This window comes from Puma concolor, chromosome A2 (assembly GCF_028749965.1).
Source record: "Puma concolor isolate L17-30 chromosome A2, mPumCon1.1.hap2, whole genome shotgun sequence".
In the NCBI taxonomy this organism is placed as follows: domain Eukaryota; kingdom Metazoa; phylum Chordata; class Mammalia; order Carnivora; family Felidae; genus Puma; species Puma concolor.
The window spans coordinates 53,689,332-53,700,405 of record NC_141668.1 but is presented as its reverse complement, the minus strand read 5'-3'; positions in this window follow the sequence as shown (position 1 = coordinate 53,700,405).

Below are 11,074 nucleotides of genomic sequence, written 5' to 3'. Positions count from 1 at the left end.
GAACAAATAGCATTTGCCATTCTTATTTCAAATAATTGCCTCTCCTGCTATTTCTAACACTGTTTTCAAACCTAGGCTTATAATACCCTTGCATAAGAGGAGCAACTGAAAGTGTGCTCAAGCAAAACCTTCTGGCCCTTGGGAGAGTTGACTCATTATCATCTAATGGCAAAGCCCTCTGGATATCTAAACTTCTCAACTCCTTGATGAAATAATGTCTTATCTATGCAAAGCAAGTATTTATGGGTACGATGAAAGACCTGCACAATTCACAAATGAGAAGGAACACAAGTCAGAGCTGGAGTTGGCAAAGATTTTGAACCACTCCAGCCCACCAGCCTTTCAGCCCATTCTCAGTTCCAAGTGCATTGACAGTCTGCTTGAATCCACCAATAAGCCCTCACTCCTCCACCAAGAGAGCCTATTTTACCTTTGGACATTTCCGACTGATAAAATAGTAGTGTTCCCTTCCCTGAACCCAGGCTGTTTCCTTATGGTTTTCACACTTTGGACTTTTTAATTTAGTTTATAAGCCCAAGTCTCATCTCTTTTTTTCTCAAAAATTTAGCAGAGAATGAATAGAGACTGTTAGAATCAAATTGTTTTGTGTAGTCAGCATTTAAATGTTGTATACACAGACCCCTTCACTCTCCCCAACAATTTTAACCATTATAAAATGTGCAATTCACTGGGATTTAGTACATTCACAGTGTACAACCATCACCTCTATCAGGTTTCAACATGTGGACTTTTAAACTTACTCTTTCTCTACTGCCTTCTTCATTAAGCTTCTTATCTTTTAGAGTTCCTCTGGATAAGAAGCATAATGAAGAGCACATGTTGAGCTCCCACTTTAGGATCCTCATCCTTCCAGTTGAGAAGGAAACAGAATCGTTGGAAGGATCTGTATCAGGTGACTGGCTTTAGGTCTTCCACTCAGTCCTTTCTTTTCTCCATATGAAGGGTCAAAGTGGGCATGATTACTTTCCTTATGAAGACTGTGTATGGGTGTTTTGCATTTGTACTAATTTTAGTATCTGAGTATTTGAAGCAGCAAAAAAGAGTAGTGAAGAAGGCAGGCATAGATTGGCCCATGGAATATCTACAGGTGTCTGAGGTTTGATACAAATTTCCAGTCACCAGCCGCCTATTACTCCATACGCCTCCTAGGAAATCTATCTGGAGGCCAAAAGAGAGCTCTGGTGGTCCCAAGAAATGATTTGGAACCAGTGAAAATTAAATCTGCCTTTAACACACTCTGAAATATTAGAGGAAGAAAAGAACTTGAAGATAGTTTAGTCCAACCTACTCATTTTACAAATGAAGAAACTGAGACCCAGAGAGGCAAATTTAATTATTCATAATCCTACAACTAGTTAGTGACAGAGCAAGAACAGGAGGTCTTGTCAGTCCACAGGTCATGGGGCTTTGGAAGCAGACAGATCTAGAGTTAATCCTGGTTTTATCACTTATCAGTATAATAGTCCTACAAGCCAGTAACTAAATTCTGGCTGTTTAACCAAAATAAATGAAAAAGACCTGTACAAAAATGTTTATGGCAACATTATTCAAAGTATCCCCCGAAGATAACTATCTAAATAGCTATTAACAGAACAGTGGATAGACAAAAATTGTGGTGTGTTCAAACAACAGAATACTACACAGAAGTAACTGGTGATACACACAGAAATATGAATGAATCTCAAAGACATGATGTTGAACAAAAGAAGCAAGCTACAAAAGAGTACATACTTACTGTGTCATTCTACTTATATGTTCAAGAATAGTCAATTTCTGGGGCGCCTGGGTGGCTCAGTCGGTTAAGCATCTGACTCTTGATTTCAGCTCAGCTCATGATCTCACTATGAGTTTGAGCCCCGGTCATGCTCTTACAGGTCATGAGTTCAAGTCCCACTTCGGGCTCTGTGCTGACAGAGCAGAGCCTACTTGGGATTCTCTCTCTCTCTCTCTCTCTCTCTCTCTCCTTTTCTTTCTTTCCCTCCCCCACTCATCTGCATGCACTCTCTTTCTCTCAAAATAAATAAATAAACTTAAAAAAAAAAGAATAGTCAACATGTGTTCTTGATTACTGTAGGAATACACAAACAGTGATTGCCTATAAGGGGGCGGGGATTGACTGGAAGTGGGGCACAGGGAATCTTCTGGGCTGAGGCAGTGGTTATATGTGTGTACACATTTATCAAAAATGAACTGACTTTGCACATAAGCTAATGCCTACCATTCTATGTCAATTTTACTTCAATTTGAAAAGTATATTTACTTTTTAAAAACATACAAATGCAATAGAGGTTTTCTTTTAATTATGAGAAAATACTATGCTCAGTTCTATGCCAATAAATATGAAAACTTAGATAAAGTGGTGAATTTTCTAAAAAATTCAAAATAACCAAAATGTTCTTAAGAAAAAAATGGACACCTGAATTAACCAAATACCATGGACAAAACCTAATCAGTCCAAATCTCCCCTTGCTCCTCCCCAAATACTCGAAGTAAATATAGAAGTGAGTTTGACCAAACCACAAAAGTAACTGTACAAAGCAGTTGACCCTTGAACAACATGGGGGTTAGGGGAACCAGCCTCCCTTGCAATTGAAAATAACTTTCAGCCCCCCTCAAATTTAACAATGAATAGCCTACTCTTGCCAAAAAGCCTTACTGATAACAGTTGGTTGACACATATTTTGTTGTGTTATATGTATTCTATACTTTATTTTTACAATAAAGTAAGCTGGAGAAAATGTTATTAAGAAAATCATAAGGAAGAGAAAATATATTTGCAGTACTGTACTGTATTTATAAATGTAAAAAAAAAAAAGTCATGTATAAGTGCCCCTGCACCTTTCAAACCTGTGTTGTTCGAGGGTCACCTGTAAATCAGGGAATTTAAGAAGAAGAAATCATTACCTAACCAATTTCATAAGGCTAATAAAACTATGACAAGGACATGACAAGGAAAGAAAATTACAGATCTAACATAACTTAAAAGAATATATGAAAAATTTATAGGTAAAATAGTAGTTAAGTTCAGAAAGGTATTCTAAAAATTATCAACATGCAGCACAGAGGGCAAAATGATGGCCTTTTCAATAAATGAAGCTGGACTAATTTGATAGCATGTAAAAAAAAAACACCTTGATTTTTCACATTGTATTCAAAAGTCATTTTCAGATGAAGTCAGCATAGTGGTTACATTTCAGGAGTGTGATTTCTGGAAAAGGTCATGAGAAATACTCCTGGAATGCTAATATTGTTTTCTATCTTTATTCCTCTTCTGGTTATTTAGGGACATTTGCTTTGTAAATATGCATCAATGTATGGTGCATTGCTATTAAAATTATTAAAATCTGGGGATTGCACATATGCTTTGTTATACTTTGCACTTTCCTTTATGCTTGAAAATCGTTATAAAAATAGTTCTTGTGGGTCCATATGTGCTAGGCAATATAAGGAAAACTAGGGTGATGACTGACATAGATGGGTTGGGTAATGGGCACATCTGTCCTCTGCAGCCTCTGGAGAGAAAAATCACTTATTTGATTGATATTTTTAAACTCAACATCTGGTCATGTCATCCCTCATTTGTAGGCTTTCCATTGCTTACAGAAGAAAATTCAAAACTCCCCAGCAATATATATGAAGGCATTTGTTTTCTAGTAGTCTAAAGTCCCAGATGTGTCTGCCTCCTTCAGTGTCACACTCCCCCACCCTAATCCACGCCTCTCCACTGAATGGGCCAGTCATGTGGAAATGCTCCCAGGGGTTTTCTTTCCTCTGCATCTTTGTTGTCCTCTGTATCTAATAATCCCCTCACCTTCACCTCAGTGTGTTAGGCCACTACAAGGCTTTTAAAGACTCATTCAGATGTCTCTCTTTCTCTGAGGTCTGTTTTTTAAAAAAAATTTTTTTCAACGTTTATTTATTTTTGGGACAGAGAGAGACAGAGCATGAACGGGGGAGGGGCAGAGAGAGAGGGAGACACAGAATCGGAAACAGGCTCCAGGCTCCAAGCCATCAGCCCAGAGCCCGACGCGGGGCTCGAACTCACGGACCGCGAGATCATGACCTGGCTGAAGTCGGACGCTTAACCGACTGCGCCACCCAGGCGCCCCTCTCTGAGGTCTTTCTTGATACACTCCAACAGAGCAGAGCTTTCATTTCTTTATATTACCCCTTTGCTTTATAGTTGCAATGGTTTATGTGTTTTTTTTTTTAAATTAGTTTTATATGTAATCCATAAGCAACACATTTAATCCTTTTTCAAAAGGAAACCATTTCCAATAAGGTTAAAGTCTTCTTTGACCAACACTCCTAATCCACATTCCGTCCCCCTCCCATGTGCCCAGAGGGTTGAGTGTGTTCCTGGGGACTTGCCTCCAAGACTATATGTCTTAGAGATCTGTGTTGTTACATGTAGAAACAGAGCCTTCCTGTTAACTGCTGCAACAAATTCCATTGTATGTATACACCATATTTTCCTTAGGAATAATTCTATTGATGGACATTTGGGTTGTTTCCAACTTTTTCCAGCCCAACAACACTACAGTAAACATTTTGTGCCTATATTTTTCATTCATGTGAGTGGGAAAAAAAAAAAAAACTCTCTGAATGATGCTGTAAGAGAAGTAGGCATTAAGTGTATAATAATCAGATGATTTTGAGGAGGAGATATGGTGAGACTGCAGCTTTTAAGGGGTCACACCCATGCCACAGTATCTAACAAACTAATAATGACAGCACCTGACCTTGGCAAGGACAGCGTGTAAAGCAACCTGCTGTGGCCGGCGAGGCAGGTCTTAATGTTCCTGGTTGTGTGCTGGTACCTGGAACGTCACCCCTGTTCTTTGTAGCTCTAAGGCTGGTCATGAATTCCAAGAACAAATGGACATGAGCGGATGTTTTCTCAAATGTTCTGTGATTATTTTACCCTTCCCAGTTACTTTGTAAACATTTAAAAAATATATTGCCCTGATGGAAGCAGCCTATTTCTGATGTAGGAGCTGCGTCCAGGTCTGGGAGATGGCACACAGGGAGAGGGTACAACGTGCTCAATGAGCACAGCCAGGTACACATTTGGCTTTTGTCAAATAAGGGAGTCAGGGTAATAGAAAGGCTCACGTGCCCCTGGTCTGAGAGTTTTGGGGTCCAACTGTTAAACCCTCTTTTATGAAGTTGGCATTATTGACATTTTGGCCAGATAATTCTTTGTTGTGGGGTGCTGTCCTGTGTATTGTAGGATGTTTAGCAGCAACCCTGGCCTCCTCAGTGGATTCCAATAACATTCCCCCAGTTATGACAACCAAAAATGTGTCCAGACACTACTTGATGTCTCCTGGAGACAAAATTGCCCCCAGTTGAGAACTACTACCTTAACTCTACATTCCTGATTCCTTCAAAACATTCCTTTAAAATCCTTTGAAAGGGGCACCTAGGTGGCTCAGTTGGTTGAACATCTGACTTCAGCTCAGGTCATGATCTCAAAGTTCATGAGTTCAAGCCCCACATCGAGATCTGTGCTGACAGCTCAGAGCCTAGAGCCTGCTTCAGATTCTGTCTCCCTCTCTTTCTGTGCCTCCCCCACTTGCACTCTCTCTCTCTCTCTCTCTCAAAAATAAATAAACATTAAAAAAAATAATAATAAATAAAATCCTTTGAAAATCTAACATTCGTATTTTCATATTGACCAGCATCTGTTTAAAAGGTTTGTTTTACAACAAGCTTCTTAGCCATATGTTGGATGGTACAGGCTTTCCCATGTACCAACAACAGGCAATGTTTGGGGAGAAGTACATGCCTGGCTCTGTACTAAGTGCTTTGCACTTGTGTTATTTAATCCACAAAACAGCCCATTGAGTAGGTACTATTCTTATCCTCAGTTTTCATTTGAGATATTAAAGCATGGGGAAGTTAAGTGACTTGCCTCAGGCTACACAAAGCTTGTAAGTAGTGGAGTCTAGATGTAAATACCCAAGTTTTGACTCCAGGACCCATTCCAAACCATCACAGGGCACTGTCTTTTCTGCCGTTGGAGAGATTGGGAGATTTTGTAGCTATCTAGGATTGAGTGACATCTTAACTTCTATGTTAGAGGCAATTTAAACAGAGAGATAACCTTTCCATTCATTCAGAAAAATTCATTGAATGTCTACTTTGAACCAGGCACTTTGCTAGGTGCTGGGTTGTGAAGATTAGCAGAATGTGGCTTTTTGTTTCAGTGACCAATGGGAGAGACAGATAAAAACAAATAATACTAATGCCAGGTGATTACTGCCTCAATGAAGGTAGATCCAGAGTAGGAAAGCTGAGATACATACAGAGAGATGATTAACTTTATTGATGATTTTAAGCACTAACTTTTAAGAATTTGTCCAGGTTCATATGGTGAATTTCAGGGCTAAAATGTAGGTTCCTGGCTTCCCAATCAAAGGCTCCAACTGTTAAACCAGATCTTCCTGCTTCTCATGACCAGTCCCTACAATTAACTCCATCCCTGCTTCACACCAGATTATTTCTTATGTTGAGGAGGCTGCTCCGGTATTATCCAACCATAGTATAATCAAGTTAGGAGCTATCACCATTGCAAAGTCCCCTCCAGGGAGGAGAAAAACAAAGGCTGCAGGAAATCTGTGGCCTTGAGACTGGAGGCAGCTGGGTGCCCTGGAGGAAGGGCCAGCAGGTAAGAGTAACAGCTGTGAGGGACGAAGCAGGTTGTGGGTCTGTGGCAAGACAAGGGGTGAGATTAGGGGCCAAACGCCTTGGCCTCCCTCCTTTCCTACTCATTGTCCTCCTGGCTCCTCCTATTTGGTGAACCCAATCAACAATCAGAAAGCGAGGGAGCCCAGGTGGCCCCCTATGTAGGTCCTCTTTCGGCTCACAGAGCAAGGCTGCCCAGGGAGAATGGTTGGGAGGTGCTGAGAAAGAGGGCGGCCACAGGAGCAGCCACCTGTCTCAGGTAGGGAGGCGTGGGCATTGGCATTGGCAGAAAAGTTGCCAGAGATGTCTCTAGGTTCAGCTGAAAGTGAAGTATGGTTCAAGGTGGGAGTCCAGTGGTCACTGGTGCTGAAGGGCCTGAGCACTGAAGAGACCAAGAGACACAGTGAGCAAGAGGAAAGCAGAAAAATGGGGTTTTTCTAAAGGCAAGTCAGGAGGTAATGCTCAGGAATGCTTTCCCTGGAAATCCTGCAGCTCTGAGCTGTGCCTTTTCGGTGACTGATAAATTGGCTCCATTTGTGATTCAAAGTCAAGGACTCTATCAAGTGGCCTGGAACAAAGCTGCCTGGCTGTGACTAGGCCTCAATCCTTGACATGGTGCCTCTTTATTTTTTATTGGGATTGAAATGGTGTTTATTGGACTTGCTCTCTTTAGGTGTGTCTCTCTGTAGTATTTTTATTTCGTATATTAAGTGCTGTCCCTTGTTGGAAGTTGGTATTTGGAAACTTAGAAGCCAAGAATTGACAGCTGTTTTTTCTGCTTCTGTGATCACATCCTAACCTGAGGGAGTGTGGATATCTGATGATTGAATGGATGAAGGTCAAGAAGTAGAAGAAAATACTGTAGTTCCATGTGAATTTTAGTGTCTTAAAAAAAAAAATCTCCATCAAAATGACATTGGGAATGTTGATAGGGATTGCTTTGGATAGGTTTGACATCTTAACAATATCAACTCTTTAGATCCATGACCACTGGATGTCTTTCCTTTTCTTTGTGTCTGTTCTCTTTCACCAATGTTTCGTACTATTCAGTGTGTCTTTCTTGCCTTAAGTTTAAAATAAAAAAGGAAAAAGAATATACTGTGAACAAAAAACATGTATAAGTTAATATATCAAGCTACATTTTTATTCCAAGGCTGTATTATTAGAGAGGTCACAAGGAATTATGCTGGGAAAGCATCTTGTCCTAAGGCATTGTCTGATTTTTATCCAGCCCCCTCCCACAATGCAGCCAAAGTACACTTCTTCCTCCCCCTGTCTGCATGCTGAGCTTTTGTTTACAGTATCTACTGTGCTTAAGGGTTTCCCTGCCCCATCTCTCCTGTCTGTCAAGTTGTTACCCATCCCTCGAAGCCCAGCTCAAGGGCCCCTGTATAGGACACCTTCCTCAATCACTGCAGTCAGTATATTCTACCTCTATGGTCTCACTCTGTCCTTTAGCTTCATGTGATGGTTAGTTGTGTACATGTCTTTTCTCCCCCATAAGGTATAAACTCCCTGAGACTGGGTCCCATCCTGTGACTTGTCTTATCTCTGATGAGGCTTTGACTCATGTAAGTACCCATTTGAGTCCTGAGGTAGCAAGCAACAGAAACAGATTCTGGTTGGCTTAAGTAAAAAGTGGAATAATACTGGGTATCAAAGAATTAGCAGAACACATGAGCTACCAAGGCTCCAGAAGGGCAGTGCCAGGGCTCTGCATAGCAGCAGAGGTCACAGGCCTCCTTCTCCAGAGCCCCACTGGGAGCATGACTCCATTCCTGTGGCCCCAGGTTGTGTGACTTTCAGCTCACAGCTTAACATTCCTGGGAAGAAAAACTTTATTTTTCACTTCACTTTTGTAGGCCCGGTGCACTCCTGGATCATCTGTCATGCTGGCCACATGCACAGAGTCACTCAATATAGAGGACGTGGGGACCACCTTGGTGTATCCAGGGGTACAGCCAAGGAGAGATGGGTTGGAATTTCCAGACTTAAGCAGCTATTCCTGTAGGCACTGGCTGATTTATAATAGGTAATAGAAATGAATAATAAAACCAGGCACTTTCAGGGGTGCCTGGGTGGCTCAGTCAGTTAAATGTTTGGCTCTTGATTTCGGCTCAGGCCATGATCTTGCAGTTCGTGAGTTCAAGCCCCATGTGGGACTCTGAGCTGACAGTGAGAAAGACCCTTGCCTGTGATCTAACATAACTTCCTCATTGTAGAGAGATAGAGAGCCTCCCAGCTCTGTGCCCACCTGCTGCCCCAGACCTTAGGCTGTCCACTGATGTCAGTATTGCCTGTCTGGAATGGGACCTTATTTCTTTGTGCATCTCCTTCCACTCTGCCAGCTCTGGATATGGAGGTAGAAACAAGTGTGACTTCGTTGGAGTATATCAGCTGGAATCAACTTGCTTGGCTCTTGTGAAGGGCCTGAAACTTCACCGGATCAAATTCTGTTTGGGAAAGTGGGTGCTGGCCCGCAGTAATTCTACCCAAGGGCTATGTCATCTCCAGCTCCTCTATGCCTCCCATCCCTGAAGCCTCCTGTTCTTCTTCCCTGGCTCCCCAGCTGCCTCCCCCACCTACAGCCGTGACCACCCAGCCCCTGGCCTCTACCCCAGGACCTCCCCTTCTCACTCCAATATAAAAGCTGCCGTGAGAAGTTTGTGTTCCCTGACTCTAGCAGAACTCTCTTTAAGAAAACTTAACCTTTCTAACTCCAAAAACTTCATGTGCTATGTAACAGTAATTATTTATCATTTCTTGTAGACAGTTTTCTATACATTCATCCGGTCTGGGGCATGTGCTTTCTCCCCTTTTATGGCTTGATCAGAACTTTAAGACTTTCCTCCCGGCTCACTCTCCTCCTCTCATACAAATGGTGCCTGAAAGGAAATATATACGGTATTCTTTTTTTTTTTTTAATTTTTTTTTTCAACGTTTTTTATTTATTTTTGGGACAGAGAGAGACAGAGCATGAACGGGGGAGGGGCAGAGAGAGAGGGAGACACAGAATCGGAAACAGGCTCCAGGCTCCGAGCCATCAGCCCAGAGCCTGACGCGGGGCTCGAACTCACAGACCGCGAGATCGTGACCTGGCTGAAGTCGGACGTTTAACCTACTGCGCCACCCAGGCGCCCCTATACGGTATTCTTTTTTTTTAATTTTTTTTTTTTCAACGTTTATTTATCTTTGGGACAGAGAGAGACAGAGCATGAACGGGGGAGGGGCAGAGAGAGAGGGACACACAGAATCGGAAACAGGCTCCAGGCTCTGAGCCATCAGCCCAGAGCCCGACGCGGGGCTCGAACTCCCGGACCGCGAGATCGTGACCTGGCTGAAGTCGGACGCTTAACCGACTGCGCCACCCAGGCGCCCCCCCATACGGTATTCTTAAATGATGTTGTCACCTCTCACTCCAAGGAAGAAAAACTGTGCTGAAAAAGCATTCACTGTTTATTCTGGGGAACAACTGGGGGCATTTGATAGCTGGCATTTTATTGGCCCCATTGGGAAGCTAATCATTTAATTTGATTTATTGAGTAGTTTTGTTGGTTATGCTTTGTTGTGTTTGGCCCATAAGCTGAGAAGAGAGAAATGACAGCAGTTTCTTGGGTCGAACCACCTCTTAAGGCAGGTTTCTTAACCTCAGCACTGTTCACACTTTGGGGTGGATCATTCTTTGTTATGGGGCATCCTGTGTGTTGTGTGATATTCAGCAGCATCCCTGGCCTTGTCTCCCTGGATGCCAGTAGCACCCCTCCTCACTGTGACAACTCAAAATGTCCCCAGACATTACCAAATATCCCCTGGGGGCTAACATCACTCCTGATTGAAAACCACTGCCTTGGGGACATCTAATATGGATCATTCTGATGCCACATCATTGAACAACCTTCTATTTCATCTCAACATTTCCCAGTAGGGCCAGCCCTTAATTGAGGGATTGCCAATTATTTGTTATGACATGGCTACTTCAGCTGCATCTAAATCCTCCTAAAAATTAATACACGGGTGATCTAGCTTATAGATCTATCTATTGTTAGTGTCACTGAGGTGAGTTCCTCTTCCAGAGACTAATACACCATGAGGTAAAAAAGTTTTTAAAGTTTCAAAATCTGTAAAACTGATCATCAAAACCTGCACTAAGGAATTTCGGCTGACCAACCTGAAACAGCAGTACAGAATAACTTGCTCTTATACCCTGAGGAAGCAGAGGGGCTTAGGGAAAGAGACAGGAATGATTCCATATGTCTAAGTTAAAGAATACGGACATTCTGTCCTGACATAGCATGGATTTCTGTAAAATAATGAGCTCATATGAGATTGTTAAATAGGGGGAGGACGACACTGTGACATGGAA